Raw genomic sequence first — 26,353 nt, 5'->3', positions numbered from 1 at the left:
TCTATTATGCATCGGCCAACAAATCATGTTAACAACAAACCTATGGATACAAGTTGGATTGGTAAAATGAGCACTTGGACAAATAATGGCAATCATATACAACATAAATTCAAAACCACCTGAACTACCCAAATATGTTGTTGTTAATTTAAAAATTACATTGGACCACCATGGGATACACAAAATCTAATGAAGGTACCTATTTCACCAATTACCCGAGGCAACCGTACACAACTACCACTAACTATGTCTTGGGCTATAACAATACACAAATCACAAGGACTCACACTAGAAATGGCTACAATTGACATTGGAACAAGAGAATGACAGGGTTTGATATTTACAGCAATATCAAGAGTCAAATCTATTGACAACCTTCGAATACATCCACCATTCACTTACGAAAGATATTGTAAAATGGAAAATAATTCTTACACAAGTACCAAGAAGAAGGAAGAAGCACGCCTACAGTTGTTGTCACCCCTTCAACCAGCAACACTACCCACACCATGAAAACCTTAGCTTCCAAAGGTAACAATCAAAACTAATATCCATTATTTTGAAAGATTTCTCAATAACAACATTTAAATTGTACTTCCTTTCTTTGTATCTAATTAAAAATATGCAAGTGCATCATCCTTCAGCAATTAGCAGCTTCAGTTGGATGATGTCTAAATCAACAAAAAATCAAATTATACTATTTCTAAACTCTAATGGCACTTTCTCACCTATTATTGATGATCATGAGAAGGTAACCATATATGAGTAACTAGGTAATAATGATAAGTTTCATTGTTTTCACTAATGTATAATATATTTTATCTTCATCGTGCTAAACATGGCCTTTTTCAAACTTCTCTCCTCTATTATAATATTTCTTTCTCATGTTTAAATGAGTATTGATGCAGTTAGAAGTGTAGAAATTTATTTTCAAACTTTTACAATCAGTGAAAGTAATTCACACTGGGAAAATGAGCAGCTATCCAAATATGGGGAGTCAAAATCTGCAATAAACGTCATGTTGATGGAGCTCAAGAAACTGATAGAGGCTAACCCTCACTTTTGAAAGAAGCTCCAATTCCCTGGACTTAAAGCATCTCGTGTCATAACTCTTATAAACTAAAAGGTAAGCTTCTTTTTAGCTGAGTTGAGTACTTCCCAACTTCTCATCATGGTGTTAACAATGAAAGCTCTTATTGATTTTATTTAAGCCATTTCAACCAATGGGTGCTCCTCCTGCTTCTTTGGGGTGGATGGTGAGTCCAAATCCTTTTGATGCACATCTTGCACTAGTTGTTCGCCCTGTATTTCAAAAGGTGGTATGTTCATGTCTTATCATCCACTTAATTGATTTTTTTCTCTTCTTTATTTTGTAGATAATTCTTCTATTGCATATTAAGCATACACTATTTTCATCAAACTCTTTTCCTAGACAAGTCAATATTTAATGTTATCACTAAAAGTTGAAATTGTTCTTTTCTGTTTTATTCAAAATGGTGGCTCTTATGAAGAAGTGAAGGCTTCCAAATATACTTCTACTTTTTTATGGAGCCTTCATGAGACATACCTTTGTTATAGGTTGTTGACCTTCTTGCACCATATCAATGTGGAGGTAAAATTGAGCTCTTTGGTGGAGCTGGTGTTGGGAAAACTGTGCTTATTATGGAACTTATCAACAATGTTGCTAAGGCTCACGGTGTGCTATTTTACTGGATTTCTTTGATTTTGAACTAAAAGATCATATTCATGCTATTGATCCATTTGGCTTTCATTTCGATGTTGTTTATTAATCTAAATGGTAATGTCATGAATAGGTGGGTTTTCTGTCTTTGCTGGTTTTGGAGAGCGTACACAAGAAGGCAATGATTTATACAGGGAAATGATTGAAAGTGGTGTTATCAAGCTTGGTGATAAGCAGGTTTGATGTTCATACTGTATGCAGTTGTTTCTGTTGTTTATATTTATATATAGTTAAACTTATTCAAATGTTATGACCTTTCAATCTAAAAGCAAGTGTGCTCTTGTATACGGGAAAATGAATGAGCCACCTGGTGCCCAAGCACGTGTTGGACTGACTGGATTGACCGTTGCTGAGCATTTTAGAGATGTTGAGGGTCAAGATGTGATGCTTTTTATAGACAACATCTTCTATTTCACACAAGTAAAATTTTATCTTGATAATTTTTCTTTCATTAATTACTCTCTGATGCATAGTGGTAAACATTTTTAAATATTTGTTGACCTTAACTAGCTCCTTTCACATGGAATAATTTGTTTGTATTGCTGAAGTGTCTGCCTTGCTGGGTCGTATCCCTTCAGCTGTCGGATACCAACCAACTTTGGAAACTAATCTTGGAGGTTTGCAAGAGCATATCACTACAACCAAGAAGGGATCCATTACATCTGTGCAAGCAATCTATGTGCCAGCTCATGATTTAACAGATCCAGCTCCGGCAACCACATTTGCCCATCTTGATGCAACCACTGTGTTGTCTATGTAGGTGTGTTTTGGTGAATGCTAAGCTGCTTAACTTATTTGTTGCATTCTTCTACGAGCTTTGGAACGACAATTTGTAACTTAAGCTATCTTTATGTTCAGATTTCAGAGCTTGGTATTTACCCTGCAGTGGATCCACTTGATTCTACATCTTGTATGCTTTCTCCCCTAATTCTAGGAGATCACTATAACACTGCTCGAGGTGTGCAAAAGGTTCTTCAGAACTACAAGAACCTTCAGGACATTATTGCTATCTTACGTATGGATGAACTAAGTGAAGATGACAAGCTGACTGTAGCTAGAGGTCGAAAGGTTCAGCATTTCTTGATTCAGCCTTTCCATGTTGCCGAGGTGTTCACTGGTGCTCCGGGGAAATATGTTGACTTGAAAGAGAATGTTGCAAGTTTCCAGGTCTGTTAAGGAGTTAAAGTGGAATGTTGTACCACACATATTTTATGCATGTCTTAACAGGATTTTTTATCATTGTTAATACATTGCCATTTTGATGCATGCTGTCTTGGATGGAAAATATGATGATCTTCCTAAACAATCATTTTACAAGGTTGGAGGTATTGAGGAGGTGATTGCGAAGGCAGAGAAGATCACCAAGGAGTCAGCTACATCTTAAATTAGTGTAGTGTTTCGGTGCCTTCGGGAAACATTTGCTTGTTTCACATTAGAATTTCTTATGAGAGCTTTTCAATTTCATTTCTGCCATGAGGATCTCGTTCACCTACTTTTTTAATTGCAACTATTTTTTATTTTGTACTATGAACTGTCCTCTAAAGATATATGAGTGCATTTGTCAGCTCTCTTAAAGGGCACTTTATCATATTTTTCCAAATAAGAATGCATTTTTTGCAATAATATTTGGTTTGTTTGTTAAACTGGGAAATCAATTGGTTTATATTTAAATTATTAAACATTACCGTGAGGAGGTAGTTTTGGTATAATAAAATGGAAGTTGCTCAAGGAAAAAGTGTTCTTGGTCTTTGTTAAGATGACTAAGTGAATCTGGTTGGTGTTAGTAAACACTAGAACAGTAAATTGATTGGTATGGCTGTGAAGTTTTGAAATTCTTGATAGTTTCCTAGCCAAATATGTATGATTTTTGTTCTTTTAAGAAGCCTCAGTTTGCTCAAGTATTGTCTGTATGTTTGATACAAAGTAGTACTTGTTGGCAAGCAATAAAAAAGTTAAAAACAAAACCTGCACATAAAATTTATCCTTTATTTGGTACCATTCTCCTACCTTCATTGTTTTCTCTTGTTATAGTTAATAATTCTATTTGGTTAATGTAAATTACTAAATACATATCAGGTCTCAAGCTGACTTTTTCAATGTAGTGAGAGAGCAACTTTAGTGAAATGTAGGTTTTTAGGAATATCTATTCTTACCAGGTCAAGCTCAAAATCCTTCCCCTTGTGGAATTTTTCTCTTGGTTTCCAATTTCAATTGTATTTCAGTGTCAATACATTTGTCCAAACACGCTTCAAAATCTTTGAGGACTACTTATTTGAAGAAGATGGTACACACATTTGTATAGATTCCTCGAGTCTATATTGGAACTTTCTTTGAATACAGTTTATTCTTTCTACTTGTTTTATATAATCAACTGAATTTTGAATTTTGTAGCAGTTAATAGTATGGTGGTGTATATATAAGACTATCTATGGTGGTATATATATGAATAATTGTTATCTCATTTCTTCTCTTCATTTTGCGACCTGCTTGATACATATTACATAACTAATCAGACAGGGTACAGCCTGGATTAAGAAACTGGTAGCTTTTCTGCTTGGTTTTCTTTCACCTCAACCAGATACTTAGTCTCAAGCATCTCTAACTTTTATCTTTTCATAACTGCAATATTTTTAACCACAATATTATCATTTAGTTATGAAAGTACCAACTGAATGAAGATACGACCTTCCTTTATGAACAGATATTGAATCTCCCTTGTTTTACATAAATAATATGTTGTGTAATCTGATAATTGCTTGAAATGTCTTGTCGTCATTGCTTTATAATCCACATATGGTGAGGCATATTTGTCCTGCAAAAGCTTGGCCATTGAAAATTATGAACTTATTAATTGCTTTCTTGCTTTACTGGGTTTCATATTTTTAGTTCCTGCCAACAGGTAGGTTACTATCGCATTTGTTCAGTCCCTATTTGTTATTTTGACTTTGTTGACGGATCAATCAGAGCAAAGTATTATGTTTCATTCTGCAAAAAAACATTATAGTTATGTATAATTGTTTATTTTTAAAAATTGAAAAATCTGGTTTATTTGATTTTTCATTGAACAAAGCAAGTAGAAAAATAATTTTCGTCTACAGAAAATAGAAATTTTTCTTAACATTATAACAATGGAAAAAAATATAGGAAACTTAGGAAAATTTTGGAAACTTCTTGTTGCCGTGCACTCTCTCTTATCTCAACTTAGAAGCCCTAATGCTTTACGATGCCCAATTTCTATGATGACATGGTAGCTAAATAATGGCTAAAGAATACTGTTCACACAGGCATCCCTGCCATTAGAGAGAGGAGGGGGAGAGGAATTTGCTCCAGCAAAAAGCATGAGCCACAGCTATGGTAGGGACACTAGCTAGATGTTTTATAAGATCGCAGTAGCCTTCACACAATGGATCTTTGTGCATAGCACAAACTTTAAACCGCTATTTTTATTTGTGCAAACAAAATATTTTGCATTCCCTGTAATTGTCATTTTTAATCAGATTTCATGTTGCTATCTTTTGCTCTCTCACTGGTATGGTTTTGATTCTCGCCAACGACACCACCGGCGTAAGTTTTTGTGTGGTTGTTATAAAAGACAGATGTTAAGCTTCTTTAGGCGGCCTTAGATTGGGCCTGCGGGAGCAGCAGAGCTGATTGCCAAGCTATTCTAGACGGCGGGAGTTGTTACGAGCCTAATACTGCTGCGGATCATGCTTCTTATGCCTTCAACAGTTATTATCACAAGATGGGCATGCAAACTAGGTCTTGTATTATTTGAATTTAATAAATAATATATATTTAACTATTTAAAATATTTTACTAAATGTTATGTTATTTAAATTAAATTTTTGTAATAATCTAATTTCTTTAAAAAAAATTATAAATCTTTATTTTAAATTATTATTTTCTTTTTCGACTTATTTAAAAATAAGTCTTTCTGATCTTAATTTATTAAACTTTTGATTTTTAAATTTCTTTAAATATTGTTAATTAGAAAACAATCCTATCGGCTATTCGTTGCAAGTACTTAAACGTGTAACTGCTAGTGTACTTTTTAGAGACAAAATAAGGCCCTATAATATGGACGAACAAATGTGCCAAAAATTAGGGATAGGAGGAACTTATTTAAATATTTTTTTTAAAATTATATCTTATGAATTCAGAAATCTGCATATAAGAGTCCAAATCATTCATCCAATCAAAATCTCAAAAAGTAATATCTACATATTTTAGAGTTAAAAAATTGACATGTAGTTTTAAAGAAACATAATACTTATTAAAAAAAAACATTAAATACAACGAATTTTGATTGGTAGAGGGGAGTACATTTAATAACTAGTTAACATGAGTAATCCAAAAAATGTCACAATAGTACTTAGCCTATAGCAAGTACTAATAAATCTAGTAATTACATGCAATTGTTTATATTTATATATTTATTTTGATAGTATATCATAAAGTATTATTAATTAATAAATAATTTATAAAAATATTATATTTTTTATTAATAATTATTTATATCATACATATTCATTAATTTTGAATTTTAAATTTTAAATTTTAAATTTGAACAAATATATCAATTTTTTTTTTTAAATAATAATAAATATATTTTAAAGGATTTTCTAAATGAAAATATATTCTTATCAAATTAGACTCAAAAACATCTTTTTTATTTACAAACAAAGAAATGAGATAATTTATGACACCATTATTTCTTAAAAGAAATAATTCTTTATCTAAGTTATATGTTTAATTAAATTTGAAGAAAATTTGAATAAAAGAAATATTAGAGATAGTTGATAACATTTACTAATTTAAAATTTAATATTTTTCATAATAAGTCATTAAGAATACTAACATTGAAATTGGTACTGTAGGTCATGCTTATTCTAATTGAATAAAATTTATATTTTAACAAAGCATTCCTTCAGCAATAAGAAACAAAAAATACAACTATGTTATGCTTAAAAAATTGAAAATTATTAAAATTGTCCCAATTTATTAATATTCAACTATAAATTGTCATTTCATAAAAATAAAAATTATTTAAACAAAATAATTAATATCATATTAAGAAACTAATAAAATATCTCTCATATAACTATTGTATCTTAATTTTTAATAAAATTAATTCATACACCTCAACAAAATATGACATCATATTTAATCTTAAAAATTCAATTATCAATAAGAAACTTAAGAACTAAGCTATCCTAAAAATTTAAAAATAAAAGATAAAGATAAATGCACTCCCTCATAAGAAAATATTTAGAAAGGATAAGTTAATAATCAACGATCAAGACTACAGATTCGTAAATAAAATTAGTATATTTTATCTCTCTAGCTAATATGCCAAAATGTTAATGACAAATATAGAAAATTTAATAGAATAAAATATATAAATGATATGTTTAATTTAATATTTATATGGATTAATGATAGAGTTGGAGGAATATGGACGGGCGAAGCTCTGCATCGCGTGCTAGGGCATTTGTGCCCTAGCCCTGTTTGATCTCGACTCTCTTTGTGTTGTGTTGGTGGAGGTTGATGTTCGTTGGGCAGGGATTTAGATCGGTCGTTGGAGGCTGGATCTCTCTGTCGTGCGCAGGGTCAGACCTATGTTTTTTCCAGTTTCCGTGACTGAGCTTTGGGTGGTGGTTTTTTTTGTTGCTGGCGGTCTGCATTATCATGCCCTTGGTGTCTTCTCTACTACGTGGGGAGGAGGGACTGAAGATGTGGGTTTTGGCGGGGTTCAGAATAAGGGTAAAGGGAGGAATCCCTCTCCACCCCTTTGGAGTTTGTTTTTCTTGGCTTAATGGAAAACTCTAGGGGTGAGACGTTGGTGAGGAGCCCTCACTTGGATTTTCAGGCAGCAATAGACTCAAAATCTTCAAATCAAGGGATGAAGACCTTTGATAACAATTTGTTTGTATCAAATTCTGGGATTCTTGATTTGGGGCTATCTAATGGCTCAAGGATTACGAAGATGAATGGATGTATGGAGAGGTGCAAGGAGAGGCCAAAACTAGTTATTCAGGTTGGGATGATTGCTGAAGATGTTGAGTATTATTCACATCATTCAGTATATTGTAAGTTTTTGGGGATGAGGGTTTCCTTGCAATTTTTGGAGGATTGGGCCCAGAGGACTTGGGAGCCAGAGGGGGAAATGGAGATTATGTTGCTGGCAAACAATTATTTCATGGTTACTTTCAACTGCACTGCTGATCGCAATCAGGTATTTGAGGGGGGGGCTTATTTCCATAATAAGGTAGGGTTTTTTATCAAGCCATGGCATGTTGGATTTAACCCTATAGAGGAGCTCCCTAATCGTGTCTTGGTGTGGGTTTGCTTACCATGGTTCCCGATGGAATGTTGTCAAGAGGATGTGTTGCACCTTTTGGCTTATGTGCTTAGTAACCCTGCAGGGATTTCATCACAGACTTTGGGTAAAAAGGTAATGACTTTTGCGTGCATTTGTGTTGAAATTGATCTTAGTAGGCCTTTACCTGATGCAATAGAGATGTGTGTGGGTTCTTATTCTTGGATGTAGCAATTGGATTATGAAACTCTTCCTTTTCGATGTTGGCTTTGTCGAGAATATGGCCATATGCAGCAGAGATGCCCAAGATACAAGTCTAGGGAGAGCTAACCTTCACAACCTGTGAGTAATCTTCTTGATATAGATAAGGGGAAGAGTATTTCTCTGGATGAGGTTGGGGCTTTTGCTAGATTTGCCCCAGTCAAGGCACAAAATTAAAATAGGGATCAAAAGAGGCCTTTTAAAGAAAGGCATGATGAGGGTACCTTCAATAGATTTGAGGTTTTGGATGAGCTCAGCCAACAGGAGGTGAACCTAGGATTGATCAACTTGGATCAAGGGCTTGTGGGATCAGCTCAGGAGGATCCTACTCTTGATGCTTCTATGGACCCACAAGGGGATGATTGTCGGCAATTGGAAGCGGATCAGCAAAGGGGAATCTCTGAGATGCGGGAACCCTTGGCCATTGTTTCTACAGTAGGGGCAGGAACCCTTGGCCATTATTTCTACAATAGGGGTAGATTCTTTATCTATTGGGTAGAACAATGGTTTAGACTCAACAACAAAGACTAAGCCTCCTCCCAAATTGGGCATTTTGCAGAAAGATATTAAGAAGGGTGTGGCAGACAAATTTGTTAAACCTAGAAGGAAAAAGGAAATGGAAAAGATTAAACTAGTGGGTGAGAATTTGGTGGAGTCAGAGGCAGTTAAGCCTCTAGTTTCTATTTTTTCATGCCCCTTGAAATGATTGTTTTTTCATGGAATGTAAGGGGCTTGAACAGTGGCCCTAGACAAAAGGCGGTTCATGAGTTAGTCAGAAGGCAAGGTCTTGATGTTGTCTTTTTGTAAGAAACTAAGTTATTTGTTGAGAGTATGCAAGGTTTGATGCCTAAGTTGTGGAGAAATGGGGAGTGTCAATGCATTGGAGCTCATGGAGCTTCAAGAGGACTGGCGTGCTTATGGAATCCTTGAAGAATCCAGCCACTTTGGTGGATTTCCTCTAAATCCTCTATATCTATGATTGCTACTAGCCTTCTAGGGTAAAAAAAAGGTTTGTGGTCCCACATCAGATTGATCTGTAGCATGTTGCCTTTCCATCCTTGGATTTTGGCTGGGGATTTCAATGCCATTTATGAGTTGGCTGAGAAGCGTGGTGGTATTGAAAGGTTGGAGCCCTCTACACTACTGCTTCGAGATAATATCGATACCTTGAATCTTGCAGATATTAAACCTAACAATGGCCAATTCACTTGGAACAATCGTCGGGTTGGTGAGTTTTGTATTGCAGAAAGATTAGATTGATTTCTAGTTTCTTATTATTGGGTTGGAGGGATGTGGTCATCTTGCTCTAAGATTTTGGATTGGAGAGGATCAGACCATTGGCCTATCAAGTTGACTTTATAGGGTTCTTCGTAAGCCTTCTTTTAAGTTCCAATTCATGTGGTTATGGGACCCATCTTTGAATGATTTGGTCTCTGATTGGTGGAGGAAGGGGAGACCAACCTACAGTACATCAATGTATGTATTTGCTAAGCTTCTTCAATATGTTAAATTTGAGCTCAAATGATGGAATCATCTGTACTTTGGGAATGTCTTCCATGCAAAGGCATTAGCTTAGGCAGATCTGGATGACATTACAAGGAGGATAAGGGAGGATGGGATCATAGTTGAATTGCTTCAGGATGAGGCTCAGACTGTGAAAATGTTGGAAGAATGGGAACTGCGAGAGGAAATGTATTGGAAACAAAAGGCTTGGATTGAGTGGCTCCAGGAAGGGGATAAGAATACTACTTTTTTCTTCAACTCTGTGAAAGCTAGATGCCATGGCAATTCTATCTCTGGTCTGGTGAATGGCAAGGGAGACCATCTTTCTTCCTTCTTGGAAATTTCTAGTGAGGCAGTGCAGTACTTTGAGTCTCTCTTTCGAGAGGACTCGCAAGGGGGGTCTCCTAAGGAAGTGCAAATTCTTTCTTGTATCCCTACTCTTGTTTCTGGAGATATGAATCAGTAACTCATGAGAAATATCTCACTTGAAGAGCTTGAAGGGATTGTGTTTAATATGAAGAAGGGGAAGGCATTACATCTAGATGGTTTCCCAATTGAGTTTTTTCAAGATTTCTGGGATATCATCAAATTTGATCTCCTAGCTATGGTTCATGAGTCTCAACATAATAAGTAGATGTTAAGGGCTCTAAATGCTACTTTTCTTGCTCTTATCCCCAAGAATGAGGGGGCTGATATGTTGAGCCAATTTCGGCCCATCTCTTTATGCAATGTTATCTACAAAATTATTTCTAAACTTATTGTAGATAGGTTGAAGAAGGGGCTTGTAGATTTGATCTCCAAGGAGCAAAGTGGTTTTGTAGCTAGTAGGAAAATTCTGGATGGGATTTTCATTGCAACAGAGGTCATCCATTCTATGGCCAGATCAAAAGAAAAAGCAATGTTTATCAAACTGGACATGGCCAAGGCTTACGACAGAGTTAGGTGGTCCTTCCTTCGGCGGGTTCTTAGTGCCTTTGGCTTTGTGGAAGAATGGATTCAATGGGTTTGGAGTTGTGTTACTTTAGTTTCTTTCTCATTGCTTATTAATGGGAGTCATTCTGAGCTTTTTGGGGCCTCAAGTGGGCTTCATCTGGGAGACCCTCTCTCCCCTTATTTGTTTATTCTTTTGGCTGAAGGCTTAGGGAGATGGATTAAATGGAATGTGGAGTCTATTTTTATTCAAGGCTAGAGGTGGGGTGGAGCCTAACCCCCATTGACTCACTTGCAATGTGTAGATGATATTGCTTTGATGGGGGATGGCTACAATGAGGGAGGCATCTAATCTTTGAAGGGTCTTGGATGTGTACCTGGTTCCTTCAGGTCAGCCAATTAATGAGGGAAAATGTTCCATCTACTTCTTCAATACTCTAGGCCCTATTCAGCAAAAGATTTCTCACACTTTGAGATTTCAGATTGAGAATCTTCTATTGACGTATCTTGGCATTCCCATCTCAATGAGTAGGCTTCCCAAGGAGTCTTGGCATATTATTTTGGATAAATTTTGGGTGAAAGTTAATCACCGGACTCATCATTGGTTATCCTTTGTTGGTCATGTCTAGTTGATTAAGTCAATTGTGCAGGTTGCTCCTATGGGCTTTCTTAAGGATATAGATTATGTGGTGTGCCAATTTTTATGGGCTGGCTGCTTGGAGACCTCCAAATGGAGTTTGGTTAGATGGGAAGTGGTGTGTAGTCTAAAACAATATGGGGGACTAGGTTTGAGGCAGTCGGCTTTGACTGGGGAGGCATTGGCTAAACTTTACTAGTGGTGATGTAATGAGCAGGATAAGAGCTGGGCAAAGGTTCTTTCTCAGAAGTATCTCCTAGGGATCCCTCATCTCATTATTTCCAAGTATTCACTTAGGGGGAAGCGATCTGTGATTTGAGATACTCTTAAGAAAGGGGCTAAGCTTATTAAGGATGGATTATTTTGGATTTGCAAGAGAGGGGCAGAGGCTCAATTCTGGTCGAATTCTTGGGATGGATATCCCCCAATCACTTCTTAGTTTCCTAACCTAGTGATTCTTTGTCAGTAATTTCTAGAGGCTGGTTGGTCACAGGTGAGTGACTTTAAGTCCTTTTTCCCCTATGGTCAGATGGAAATGGCTAAATGGAAGTCCCCATATGAATGGTTGGTTGCTGGTCTATAGGAGGAATGTGTTGTGCTACAAAATATCCTCTCTAGTAGAAGATGTTGCTTTCTCTCGGAGGATGATGTGCTTGCCTAGTCTCCCAATCCTAAGGGCACCTATACAGTAGCCTCTGGGTACAGCTAGTTGTTGTCTCATAGGATGGTTGTTCCTGAAATGTAGTGGTGGAAGATGATCTAGAACAAGCTATCTTGTCCAAAATGTAACTATTTTATTTGGATGTTGGCTTGGAATAAGTGTTTGACTTGTGATAATATTTAGGAGAGAGGATTCCATGGCCCTTCTATTTGTGTTATGTGTGGGGCTAATGAGGAGGACTCTACCCATTTATTCTTTCATTTCTCTTTTGCCCTACAACTTTGGCATTTTTGGTGGGGTGTTTGGACAACTCCTTGTGTTCATGCTTCTTCCTTGATTGAGTTTTGGTAGGGGATGGGTCGGCCCCCTTATGTGGATCCCTTTCTATATGAGGTGTGGTTTGTGGGGCTTATCTTCTTATTGTGGCAAATTTGGCTAGAGTGCAATCAAAAGATTTTTCATGGAGAACAGAGACTAGTGCAATAAATCTAGCAGAGGTTATTAGGCATGGTTCAAGAGACAGTGGAGGCTGAGTGTGAAGTGTAATTACCTTTGGGGAAATGAGATAAAGAGTTGGTGGAGAGATTGGGGTCTTTGGGGTCTTCTTTGGCCTTAACCAGGGCTAAGAGACAATGTCATGAGAAGCAAACAATTGACAGGGGTTGGAAAATGGCAGCTTCCCTGATGCAGAGCCTTCCAATATCCCCTTAAGGAACCCAACTCAACTCAAGGATTCTACAATGTCTTGGAATCAACTCAAGAGGTTAGACTCAACTCAAAGTTCAATTGGAAGTCTCTGACTTTTGGAAACCAGCAAAACACTCCTTTTGAACAAGTTCACTTCCTTGAATCATTTCAAATAACTTGTCAATTTACCTTGTCTTAGTTTCAACTTCACTCTCCTTGGGGAGCACACCTAACTCACCCTTAACACAACCAAATTTTGATCTTTGTACTCAATGATTCCTCTGATCCTTTCAATGCTTCAACACCCTTTAAATAGCATGACTACAAAGTTCCAACCTCCACCAAGCATTAGTTCTATCTCAAATCTCAAACTGTCTTCACTAGGCCTATCCTAGTAGCCTTGTCCAAATAGTATTCTATACTTTACTCCCAAACTCCACAAACAACCTATCAATGTTTTGACACTTCTAGATACCCCTTTTAGAGTTGTAAAACCCATCTCAATCTCAAGACCTCATTCCTTGACTGGTGAAGACTTTTAATACTAATTGCTCCCTTCCCTAGGCCTAATTAGGCTTGCTCAACAAAAGAACTCCTAACCTTGCTTGTCCCCAAGGTCATATGACCACAAAAAGTATTTCTAAAGGTTAAAATACCAACCATTATCAACTTTATTTGGTCTCACCAACAGATCTACTTGTTTATCTACCAAACCCTCACTTTAGGGTCAATAACCTAGGGCTTTCTAGAAATCACCCTTCCCAGCCACACAAAACCATAAAGATGGTTCAAACACCTTTAAATACATCTTCATGGATGTTTCCCACCATTATCTCCATTTACCATGCATCTCTCGATCACCATTTGGTGCTTTCAGAGTGCACCTTTTGCTGCATTTTCACTAGTCAATCAATGTTCCATTCCTCCTTTACACTTCCCTGCATTAAACAATAATAGAAAAGGATATACTACATGTTTATTCCCCTCCCACCTTTCATGTAAATCACAAAGTGGGAGGGTCACTTCATTCTGAAACTCTCAGGCTTGAATTGCTGACTGTGACCTTAGTATCCAGTCTTTATTCCTTGAATATTAGTCACATTCCTTGATTCAAATGGCAATCAAACACTATGAATATGGCATAAAATTATATAAGGAATATAAAAAAACATATTTAAACCATAATGAGTACCAAATCACATTTCATGCAGTCCAAACAATCTTCTGCTATCCAGACTGTTCCACGGGACAACAAGCTTCTTAAAATGCAGGGAATTAACTTTTATTGATCAAAAACTCTTTCAAATTCATGCCATTACATCTCTCTCATTTATCTCCCTTCCACTCATGTGGATGCCTTTGAAATAGACTCCAAAATCCTCTAAAGACTGACTAACTACTTCTTAACTGACTGTTCACTAACAAAACATATGAAACAATGTTGTCAAGTTGACGACAAAGTTGTCAAATTGACAACTCAACCTTTCTAAACTAATCTAAAAACTCTAAAAAGGTTTAAAGACAACCTTTCATATCTTCTTACTTCTACTAACTTTGAACTAAGCCTTCTTGAGCCCATTTGGCTTATATTGCCAATGTTGGCAATTTTACAAAATATTGCACTTTTACTGCCTTTGACATCTTTTAGAGGCTTTGATAGCCTTATTACATATTTCAAGGCCTTTATAGGCCATTTCTATCAATCCCTAACCTAGGATCAATCCAAATCCATTCCTAGTGACCCCTAGGTACCTTTTAGACTCAATATTGCCTTTAAGGCTTATATTTATAATTTGTTTACAAAATGATCAATAGATGATCAGCATAATATTTAAAGACCATGATAATTCTTATTACATGTTTTAATGACCCTTGAAGGCCATTTATCTTCAACACCTCCTACAGATCCATTAATGACCCCCATTGCTCTTCTTACTTCTTGGATTTGACCTTGGTGCTTCTGCACCATTCCCCCCTATGGTGTCTTGAAGATCAATACTAATGGATCTTCAAGGGGCAATCTGGGTCTGGCTGGTATTAGCGGGATTGGTAGAGATTCTCTAGGCTTAGTGATCTTTATCTTTTCAATCTATGATGGGATTCAGATCATTAACCTAGTGGAAGGGTTGGCTATTCTTGTCGTTCTTGAGAAAGCTCACGCTTTAGGGTGGAGAAGAATAGTTTGTGAATCTGATTCCTAGGTTTTGATCAACCTGCTTATTGAACAAAAAGTGGTTGATGTTAATTAGTTCTTTGATGGAAATGGTTACTTTTGTCCATATTCCAAGGGAGTGGAATAGGGCAGCTGATTGTTTGGTGAAATGGGCTTCTGAGCATGCTAAGGGATGGAGAATTGAGGAGTGAGAGTTGGTTCCTCAAGAGCTCCATCTTGACTCGAGGAATATTCTTGATGAGGACAGGGTTGAGAATGGTGACAGATGATGGTGTTGGTTGTTTTATCTTTGTTTGGGGTTGTGTTTTTCTTTCTCCTTGGGACCTTAGGTCCTTGATCTCTTTGTAATGGTGCTTTCTAATCTTTAATAAAGCTTTTACCCCTTTATTTCAAAAAAATATATTTATATGGATTTATTTTATGCATGTTTTGCATTCTTCACTTTCACTTAAAAAAACTTTACTTTTGACTTTTCTAACACCCCTTTCATTTCAATGTTTGGTCAAGTATATTGTTTTTTTGTCACATGCAAAAAATTATATAAGTTATTAATTTTAATATATTGTGGTAATAAAAAGATATTTTGGTTATACATATTTAAATAATTATTATTTATAAATTAGAATTAATTTAATTGATAACTTTTAACTTTATTTGGTATAAAATTGATGTTTAGGTTCAAAACATCTACAAACAATAAATAAAATAAATATTTTATGAATAGATTATATGCATGAGATAGTTTTGAATGGTAGTAAGTTATATAAAAGAAAGTGGATATTTAGTAATTTTCAAAAATTAACAATCAAAAAATTGATACAATTGTACTAATAATAGATTATAAAAAAATTAATAAAATAAAAAATATAAATAATTTACTTAATTTAATAATTATATGATGAAAAATATAACACATATATTAAATTATATTTCATATATCAAATTAAAATATTTTTTAGTCTACCATTTTAGAGGAAAGAGTAATGTTTTTGTCACACACATCAACAATTGATCTACCCTAGAACCACGTCAACATAAAATTTGAAAGTATATTTTATAATTTGAATGAGATCATTTCCTCTTCCTTTTTACTAATTTTCCCCTTTTGTAGACAATAATTTTGAGGGTTTTACTTTTTTTTATAATACATTAAGAAAAAAAACTTACAACAAAGTCAAAAATATTAAAATGTTTTTAAATGTTTTTTCCAAACTTGTGGTTGAATTTTATTCTTTCTAGCTTTCATATTCTTATTTTTCCTTGTTTCATTTCTTACTTTTTTATCTTTCCTTATTTCATTTTGTTACTCTATGTTCTTTAAAAAAAAGTATTATTTATATATTTTTTGCCTTTTTACAATTTCTTTTGGCAGGGGCCAACAACTAATATATAAGAAATTTTATTCATTTCAATATTTTCTTTGTCACCCTTTAAACACGAGTCATTACCTAAATTGAAGTGGGATGCAAAAGGTGTACTAACTGGCTTGGCATCCTTCATATTAAACATGTCAAGAACTTTCTCAATATATTTTTCTTGTGACACCATGTTACCTTGATATTTTTACCAAGTTAAAAGAAAGTTTAATTAAAGAATGAGAGTAAAATTGAAATGCTTAACTTGTACTAATACCTTCTCTCTTTGCAAACTTTTCTCTCCACATACTAAAAACCTTCTCTCATTCTATCAACCTTAACTTTTGGAAAGTTAAGGTTAGAAAGTTAGAGTTTACGAGTTGGAATCAATGCTTTGTCTTATGTCTTCTCTTTCCCCAACCTTAACTTTTTCCCTAATCCTAACTTGAACTTTCCAACCCAAACTCCAACTTTTAAAACAAGTGCCACGTAGTGGCTTGTATTTGTCGGAAGTTGTAATAGTTTAAGATTAAAAATTTAATAGTTACAAAATAGTGAGTTGAGGTAAGTTACAATAGTTTAAGAATAAAAATTTAATAGTCAACTATAATTATGTTAATTTAATATAATTTAATCAATATTTATTTAAGATTAGAAAAACTATCTTCATACATATTTAAATATTTGAAAATAAGAATTTCTACAAAAAAAATTATAATTAAAAAAAATTATCATATTAGTGTCATCATTTTTTAATCAATAAATGACCTAAGCCTTGATTATATTAATAAATAATAGAACAACAGAGTGTCTCCATTCAAATGGGCACTGGTAGGAAAGAATGGAGAAGAAAACCTCCAGTCTTGCCTAGGACTGCAGTCCTTTATTATTACATTATTAAAAGGGGCATACCCCAGTTATCATTTACCAAATATTTTTATCATTACAAGGAGAAGGACATGAGTCCTCTTCTGAATTCACAGTCTTGATGATTCCTCTATCAATTAATCATAATCCTCTATCCGAGGTGAATGGATCGAACAGAGCTTTAAACTCATAGTAGATGCCTCTTTTAAGTTATGTTGTCTGAGATGCTATCTCTTAACTTCCCAGTTACTGAGCAAATACAGCTTAGAGAAAATGTTAGTTCTGTTACCTAAAAACAATTGAGATCTAGAATTATTAGTAGAATATTGTTGATATACTTGGGATATCGATGAGGGATATAAGTGTTGAAATTAATCCACTTAGTAGTTGTAATCTTTCATTTGGCATCATCTTTATTTCTAATGTGAGTTAATCCTAACTTACCTTAATCAAAAGCAATAGACACATACAATAACTTAAAACTAGTTATTAATTCAAACTTTCCTATATACAATAAGTAACCTACCCTTACGAATTAAGTATTGTCATTATAAACATTATATTGAGAAATTGGTTTTATTATAATTGCCTCTTCATACTATTCTTTATACCATCCTTATTGTCCTACTAGGGTGATTTAGATCATTCCAATCTACTCAGTCTACCTATCAAAATTAGTTTGTTATCTTCTTATGTTCACCATACAATTATCCTGTCTTGACTAAATCAAACCCCAATAATATTGTGTAAATAAAATACATCCTAAACAATATCAAAACAGATACACTACTCCATTCAAAGGAAATAGAAAGCAAAATAAAACTCAACACTGTTATAATACTTCATTTATTTTAATTTCATTATGAATTTACAAAAATAGGATTCGGAGGTATCTGAGCTATTAAAATTATAACCAATCTTACAAACCTTCTTTCTACAAAGGTTGCTAGCATTCCTTTAGACAAGCTACAATTGACATTAACCTAAATACAATACACAAACTTTATAGACATATCTGCTATCTTTACTTCTATTCCAAGAGAAGAGACTTAAGATACAACCCTTGCTAACCCAAAGTAAGATAGACTAAAAAACTAATGAGACCAAAGCCTACATACCAAAAGAGAAGGATTAAGATATCAAACCAAAACATAGAGCCAAGGGCAAAATAGGGTGACCCTCTGGAGATCAAAAACTAGAATACCAAACAAAGACTGTGAGAGCCTTAGACTACTATTCCCAGAAAACCATAATGATTTCAGCAATATCCTTGGGATTTTTAGATTGGAAATGTGGTGGGAATTCAAAGGAGTTTGTTTCCTTTCTTGACTTTTCAATGTTGGGGATATAGAATTCCAATGCTTCCAGATTCTCCAACTCCACACTAGGGTGAATATAAGATTTAAAAATGCCCAAACAATTTTTGAGCCATGGCTTGCCTCCATCCTCAATAATCCCTCTCCATCTAAGGAGAAACTAGATGTTAGCGTCCATCTTCAGCCATTCTAGGTTATAAGTTACTTGCTCACGAATAACTAGCAAAGGACATCTTGGGACAATAGCCAAATCAAAACTCCCAAGTGGATGTGTCATATACATTTCTGGAAGGGGAGTTTTGAGCTTCTCATCTAAGCTCATAATGGCTTCTTCCAAACCCAAACAACAAACTGGATCAAACACATTTCGACAGAGTCTGACCATAGCCCATTTATCTACTTTGGCTCTAGCCAAACACCCAATAAATGCTCCTATGACATTGCCATTTTTTCTCCATGAGAAATCATAATTAAAAATTCCTTTTCCTAGGGCACAACTCATCGTAATTCTCATCATATCATCAACTAGTTTTAACAGATAACTCCATCTTTCAGGTTTCACATTTCCACAAAACGTCATGGTTTGCACTTCTAAAACATTAAAACACAGATATTGGTGTCCATCACAAGGTAAAACAAACTAAGCTTGAAAGTGATAGGCAAAATAGTCTAAACGACACTAAATAAATAGACAAATAATCTAGAAGAACCTAGATAGATACCGACATCAGCAGATGCCACCATCTTGACGCCACTTCGAAATGAAGCATGATGAGGATAGGAGACACACCATAGTTGGAAAGATAGGGAAGAGATAACTAACTTTAGAAGAAAGAAGGGGATACAATGATCATGTTATAGAAACATTATGTTTTGAGGATGAGCATTTGGCTCATAGTAGAATGTTGAATTAATTATGATAAGAAAAACTAGATTCCTGATGAGGAGGTCATCTAAATTAGTATACCTATTTATATTCTAATTTAAATTTTATTGCTGATTTGAATGAAACATACTCTCTATCAACCCCTGTGTTTGTTGAATAAGAATTATTGTATGAATATTCATGGATATAATCTTAGGATATATGAACAAGTCTAAGGATACTGTTATAATATAATAGAGATGGGGAAATTGTTAAAGAAGAAGCCTAAAAGCCTAGAAAGTACTACATGGCTAGTCTAGATTGTGATCCAGTTATAGCTCAAGCTACTTTATATTATCTATTAGATAATCATACAATTAAATATTTTTTTAAAGTACTAAGTGCTAAGGGCACCTATAAAGGCTAACAAGCATTGAAGACTAAAGTATTTTCACCATCAACACGCTTATTTTCCAACTCATCTGCCTTTTTGTTGCCTTCCTAGAAGATATGACAAATCTAAGGATCTAAAAAATGGTCTAGAATATTGAAAACTTCTAACTTATAGTTTAAGACCCAGTTAGGTGTTTCTCTTTTCCTAATTACATTTAATACAATCTGAGAGTATCCGTCAATGATAATCTTGGATAAGCCTAGATTTAGGCTAATTTGGAGTCCTTCTTGTAGGGCTTCTAGTTCTGCCATATTATTAGTTGTTGGTTCTATGGATTTAGCCCTTTCGACAATCCACTCACCTGACTCATTAGTAATGATACAACCTATCCTTGCAGATCTAGGATTGCATCTTGAAGCTCTATCAAAGTTTAACTTGGCCCACCCAGATGGTGTAGGGGTCCATATGCAATTCTCCCTTGCCTCTTTATTTTTCTTTTTATAAAGAAGTGGAGGATTAATAATTTTTGTCCATTTCTTTTTAATAGATCCATCCCAGCTCGAGAATGATCCTTCTTCTTTCTGGGAATTTCTAAAGTGAGAGTTTAAAGTCTCAACTATACATGCTTCTATTTTTTTTATAATCTCATCTAGCAGCATTTCTTGGTCACAAAATATTCTTCTATTCCTTTCTTTTTGTGCCTCCCACATGAGGATAGATGGGCTAATATTCCATATTATGTTATTGATACCTTTACTAATATATGTTGGCCAGCCTTTGAGAAGATCAACTAAGTATTTTGGCATGGGGGCATTCCAACCCAGCATGAGGTTGAGTCATTCCCAACAATGTTGTGTATAAGAACATCTATATAGGATGTGATCAATGTCTTCGCTATCTTTTCTTCATAACACACATCTTGATGGGCCCTCAATACCCAACTTGCAGAGTCTGTTGACTATAAGGATCCTATTCTCAAATGCTAGCCATAAAAAGAAACATGCCTTTGGCAGACAAGATGAGTCCCAATAGAATTTAAGTGGGATTTCTACTTCTTCCCATCTTTGGGAATGAATGAGAGCTCTATAACCATTTTTCACGCTATATTTGCCATCTTTTGATGCTGCCCATATGAGTTTTTTGTTCCTTTCTAATTGCTTTATTTTCCTATTCTGGATAATCTTTTCGTATACTATTTTTGCTGTTGGATCCATTTCTACGTTTTCCATAGATTTCCATTCTCAACTTGTGGTTCCATTCATTGTTTTTTTGGTTTTATAATCACTGACCTTGCTACCCCAGTTTTTGACTAATGTCTCTTTGATGCTTGCAGGTATCCCCAAACTATCTGTCAGGGGGAGCCCATCCCAAGAATCTTCCTAGAATAAGGCTTCATCACCCTTACCAATGTCCCAAGTGAGATATTTACTAATAAGGGCTTGATTTTTAACTATGAAGTTCTAACTTTCAGATCCTTTGGCGAGGATCCTCATCCTAAATATGGAAAGGGGATCAGTTGTATTTAGATATTTGTTATACATAATTTTAGCCCACTTATGATCCCTTTCTACAAAAAGGTGCCATGTAAGTTGTAGTGCTTGCCCCTAGATCGCATTTCTGTTATCATTGTCAAATTCTTTTAGGTTGATTTTATGCTTTGATTAGCTTTAGAGATACTAGATTTGTAATATTATGATATTATTTCATGACTTTGATTAGAAATGTATCAGTTATTGTTGCTTAGTTGATTTCATTCATGTGTCGTTAATGATGTCTTAATGATTCCTAATTAGTAAATGTGGTTTCTTTTGTAACAATGCTAACGTGATATCTTTAATGATGATTATGTTGTATTGATAGAGATGCATTATTACATGTGCACATTTGATATTAGACTTGTGATTTTTACGATACTTACCCCATACTTGCATGTGTATGGTGCGCGTGTTTATTTTATCTTTCTGTCTGAAGTGTTTGATGTGGTTAAGGGAGGGAGTCGTAGTCACCTGCTAGTCGGGATCTACATGATGAACCACTCCCCGCCATTGTCTATTTAGTTTAGATATATTATATACATGTACATACTCGTCTTTTATGCAGGATGTAGGTACCGGGCATCGACTTCCCTGAATTGCCAGGATGAGTGTGCCCTATTACAAATACTCAAATGGTGAGAATGGGAAGATAATGATCAGGTCCAATCCTAGCCATAAGCCTATAATACTTGCCCTATAAGGAGGACTCGTAACAAACTGTCTACCCTTTTTAAAATCTGTGAGTCTTTTGTGCGTATGTTGTTTTGTGAGTCTTTGATGAATTTATATTAATTAAGTCTAATTAATAGATTAAATTAATAATTTAATTTAATGGAGAATTATTATGCCTTTTTGAATATTTAATTATATTTAATTAATTGAAAAATTAATTAAATATAAAGAATTGAATTGGAAGATAAAAGTTTTAAGATTAAATTTAGAACATGATAATATTTATTTAATTTAATAATAATATATTTAGAGTTCATTTTTAAATAGATGCTAAATATTATTGTTATTTAAGTTAATAAATATTTATCAAATTAAACGTTCAAAATATATATTAAAAAGGAAAAAGATATTAATTTATGGAAAAGATTTAAGTTCGCATGAATGAGTTTTAAATATAAGAGATTAATTTAAAAGATAAAATATGTGAACTTGAATAAAGATAATTTAATAATGTGCACATGAGATTAAAGTTAATAAATTAATTTAAAGTAAAGTAAAGTGGAAAGTTAAATAAAGTAATTTACAATTCACTTAAAGTGCATGAAGGAATAATAAAAGAATATTTTAATTTAAAAAGGAAATTAATTGTGCATGAATGAATTAATTAAATGAGAGAGAATTAAATATTGGAGATAAAAGTTAAAGTTTAAATTTAGAACGTGATTATATTTATTTTATTTAATAATAATATATTAAGAGTGCATTTTTAAATAAATGCTAAATATTATTGTTATTTCAGTTAATAAATATTTTTATCAATTAAGTTTCGAAAAATGAAATTAAAAGTGAAAAGATATTTAATTATCATAAAGATTATAGTTCGCATGAATTATGCATGAGTTGAAAATAAAAGAAATTAATTAAAAAGATTAAACATGTGAAATTAATAAAGATATTTAATCGCATTAAGTGCGCATGAGATTTATAAGTTATAAATTGATTAAAATAGAAGTTGAGTGGAAATTAAATAAAGAGATTTAATAATCCATTTAACATGCATGAAAATATGAAAGATAAGAAAATAAAGGTTGATTTTAGAGTTAACAAGATTGATCAAGAGACCTCTCGGGTAAACGCACAATTAGTGCCCCGATTGTAGGAAGAGAACTCCTTATCAATTTGAGGGTTCATTTTTCAAGGGGGATTTTTGGGAGACAAGTTTGAGAACACACACAGGTTTTGGAGAGCAATTCAAAGGGTTTGGAGAAGAAGGAATTTTTTGTAGCTTAAAAGATATTGCTTGCAATAGAAATTTTCATCCAGCTATTAGAGTTTTAGCATCAATACGAGGTAGGGTTTTGAAATCCCGTGAATGCAATTTTAATTGGAAATATCTGTCTGCTTCGTGATTGTTGGGTGATTGAAATTGCGTTTGTCATCTTGATTGTGTTCCCGATCTGACTGATTGATAATTAGTCTCCTAAAATTTTGTTTATCATTTCGATTATTTTCAAGATCTAATTGGTTTAAATTAGTTTCTCACTGTTTATACAGAAGAATAATTAAGGAAATTAATTAAATCATGTAGGGTTTGAAGGAAAAGAATATTTAAAATTAGAAATTCGAATGATTTGTTGTGTCTTCTCTACCAGACTATATTTGCTGATGATATTTAAAAATAAATAAAAGAAAATTCGATTAGTTGCTCAAATTTTCTCTATCAGATTAACATTGAAAATATTTTTAAAAAATAAAAATAAAAATAAATTTTATATATATATATATATATATATATATATATAAAGAAAGTTTGTTTTATAAAATTTATTAAAATAAAATTATTGAGAAAAAGTCTTTTGTTAAAATTAATAAATAAATAAAAATTTATTAAAAATAAAATATATATATATATAATGAAATTGGGAAGTGGGGGCCACGACCTCCCCCAACTTCCCCCTGGCGTACGACCCCCGGCAGTCCCTGCTGACGCAGGTACTGCGCAGGCGAGCTACCGCAGGCCCTGCGTCAGCAAGCTTGCCACCAGCAGCAGCCTTTTTAAAGGCATGCGATTGTTTTAAAAACAATTCGCATTAAAATTAGATTGTTTCTTTTAATGTTTATTATTAGATTTTATTATTAATTTTGTTTTATTATAATAAATAATATTTATATTAAATTATATGTATTAAATTTAAATTTTTAATAAATTTTTTTTTAATAATTGTTAATTTAATTAATAGTTAATGAAATTTAAATAGTTTATTTTAATTAATTATTAATAATTTTTACTAAATAGTTTTGTTAAATATTAATTAATAAATAAATTTTATTATTAATTATTTAATTAATTTCTGAACTGGTAATTGTTATTTTAAAAGAAAGGGGATTTATCTTGTGGATTTTGGAGTTGACCTAGTTTGACCAGTCTAGGATGTACACCAGAGGCTTTGTCAGATTTTTTTAATACCCTTTATGTGGCTGGATGTCATGATGTGTTTTGTGATTTATATTGGAGATTATATTTATGAGGTTTATCTTGTGGAGAAATTATGTGTACTTGGATGGGAGAACCATCTTGTTATCAGGTTGCCTGTTAAAGAACCGAGTTTGATCTTTATGGGTGTTGTGGTATGGGACACAACTGTGTTTTTATGCTCTTAGGAGAGGTTGTCTAGGTACGTGACTTGGGAGTGGCTTGCATAGGGGTCCGGGACCCAAAGTGGTAAGTACCAGGGTAACCTAATGCAAGTTATGTAATAAGTGATAATCTAGTAATTAAAATTTATGGGGGGAAACACACTAAAAAGATAAGTTAGAGATATTTGATCTACCCATGCCTTGAGTGCTTGTATAGACTAAGGATGGGAATGAGATGAGTGCCTCGTCTTCTTGAGAGGGCTTTCTAGTCTCCATATGTGTGATGTTGAGGGTTCGGGGTTCAGAGTAATCAGTCCAAGGTAACTCAACGCTTGAGGGTCCGGGGTCTATTAAGAGATTAGTCCAGGGTAACTCAAGCAGCCATGTGATGACACTCCCTAGTATGTAGTCTAAGTCTCCTCTGTAGTTTTTTTGTATCTCTAGTGGTGTACTTATTGTTGGATGTGGTGTACTTATTGTTGGTGGTGTATCTATTGTCAGATGTGTTTATTATGGTTATTTACTTTCATTGATGATGATTGGTGATTCATGGATGTTGTACTTTTGACATGTGGCTTTTGACTTGAGGTGATTATCTTTTGTTGACTTTATCTTATGATCTTGGTATTTGGTTTATACTTGGTTTGTGTATGATGTTTGGTTATGTGGTGTTGGTATTGGATTGAGTGTTCTTTCTTTGGATTATTTTATCTTCTTGAGTAGTATGTGTTACCTTTGAAGTAGTTTTGGCTATTAGGGGTACCTTGCCTAGGAATGTTTTATGTTTGATTAGCTGTATGTGGATCGTTCATTATCTTCCCTGCACGGTGGGAGTGGAAGCCTGACTAGGTAACCACGCGGTCGGGAGGTAGTGCCTTCTTACCATTTGGTTCCCCCTTCACATTGATAGCTATTGGATTTTCGTTGCAGAAGATGTAACATTATCATTCTTATTTCTTATCTCAGAGACTTCTTTTCAGATGATGTATATACGTTATCATGTATCATGATGTATTGTATCTATTCTCACATACCCTGCGACATGTGCAGTGGATGTTATTTATTGGATGTACTTTCATTGTATTAGTTATACTTATGCTTTGCTTATGCGATTATGTATCTGTTATTTCTTTATGATCTTGAGACATTGTACTTGGAACTTAAACTAATTAATTTAAAATTATTAAATGTGACTCAACGTAAAGGAATTCTTGAGGAATTGAAACTGTATCTATATTTACATATGTGTATTGGATGTGTATGTTCATATTGCTTCCGCATTAATGTTATCTTGATGTTGTTTAAACTTCAACAAAAAAATAGTTCAGTAAACATTGTAACATCTTAGGTTTAATTCTCTTGGGTTCCTGAGCGGGGCATTACATAAGTTTAGCCCCTAAAGCTTCATTTTGCTAGTTTACGTTTTTGATATCTAAACCTCCAGACTCCTTTGGTTTACATATGTTTTCCCATCTTATGAGGGCCAATTTTTTGGAGTCCTCACAGTCATTCCAAAGGAAGCTTCTAAGTTTTTCCTCAAGCTTCTTATTGAAATTTTTAGACAAAGGAAGGCAGGATAGCAGATATGTTGGAATAGTGGATAGTATTGATTTAATCTTGGTGATTTTACTAGCTTTTGTAAGCATTTTGTCTTTCTGGTCACCTATCCTGGCATCCAATCTATCTAAAATACTTTTCCATGCCTTATTGTATTCACTTCCTTTCTCGAACTCAATAACTAGGTATTTACATGGGAATGAACCCCTTTTGTAACCCATGATGTTGCAGATCTATATTTCC

General features: G+C 34.0%; 1 pseudogene across 1 annotated transcript; it reads left to right on the top strand.

Annotated features, from left to right (window-relative positions):
* The first annotated feature begins 1,223 nt into the window (after window positions 1-1,223).
* Window positions 1,224-3,376, top strand: LOC149569195 (ATP synthase subunit beta, mitochondrial-like; annotated as a pseudogene). Its single transcript, XR_016361430.1, has 7 exons — window positions 1,224-1,319; window positions 1,579-1,696; window positions 1,815-1,919; window positions 2,004-2,166; window positions 2,282-2,501; window positions 2,600-2,908; window positions 3,009-3,376. The product of XR_016361430.1 is annotated as an ATP synthase subunit beta, mitochondrial-like (transcript).
* The last annotated feature ends 22,977 nt before the right edge of the window (window positions 3,377-26,353 follow it).

The sequence above is a fragment of the Cupressus sempervirens genome, chromosome 3 (genome assembly GCF_028749045.1).
Source record: "Cupressus sempervirens isolate cs-2001-9-10 chromosome 3, ASM2874904v1, whole genome shotgun sequence".
Classification (NCBI taxonomy): Eukaryota; Viridiplantae; Streptophyta; class Pinopsida; order Cupressales; family Cupressaceae; genus Cupressus; species Cupressus sempervirens.
Note: the sequence above shows the minus strand (reverse complement) of the source record. Positions and strands in the feature narration are given on the sequence as shown.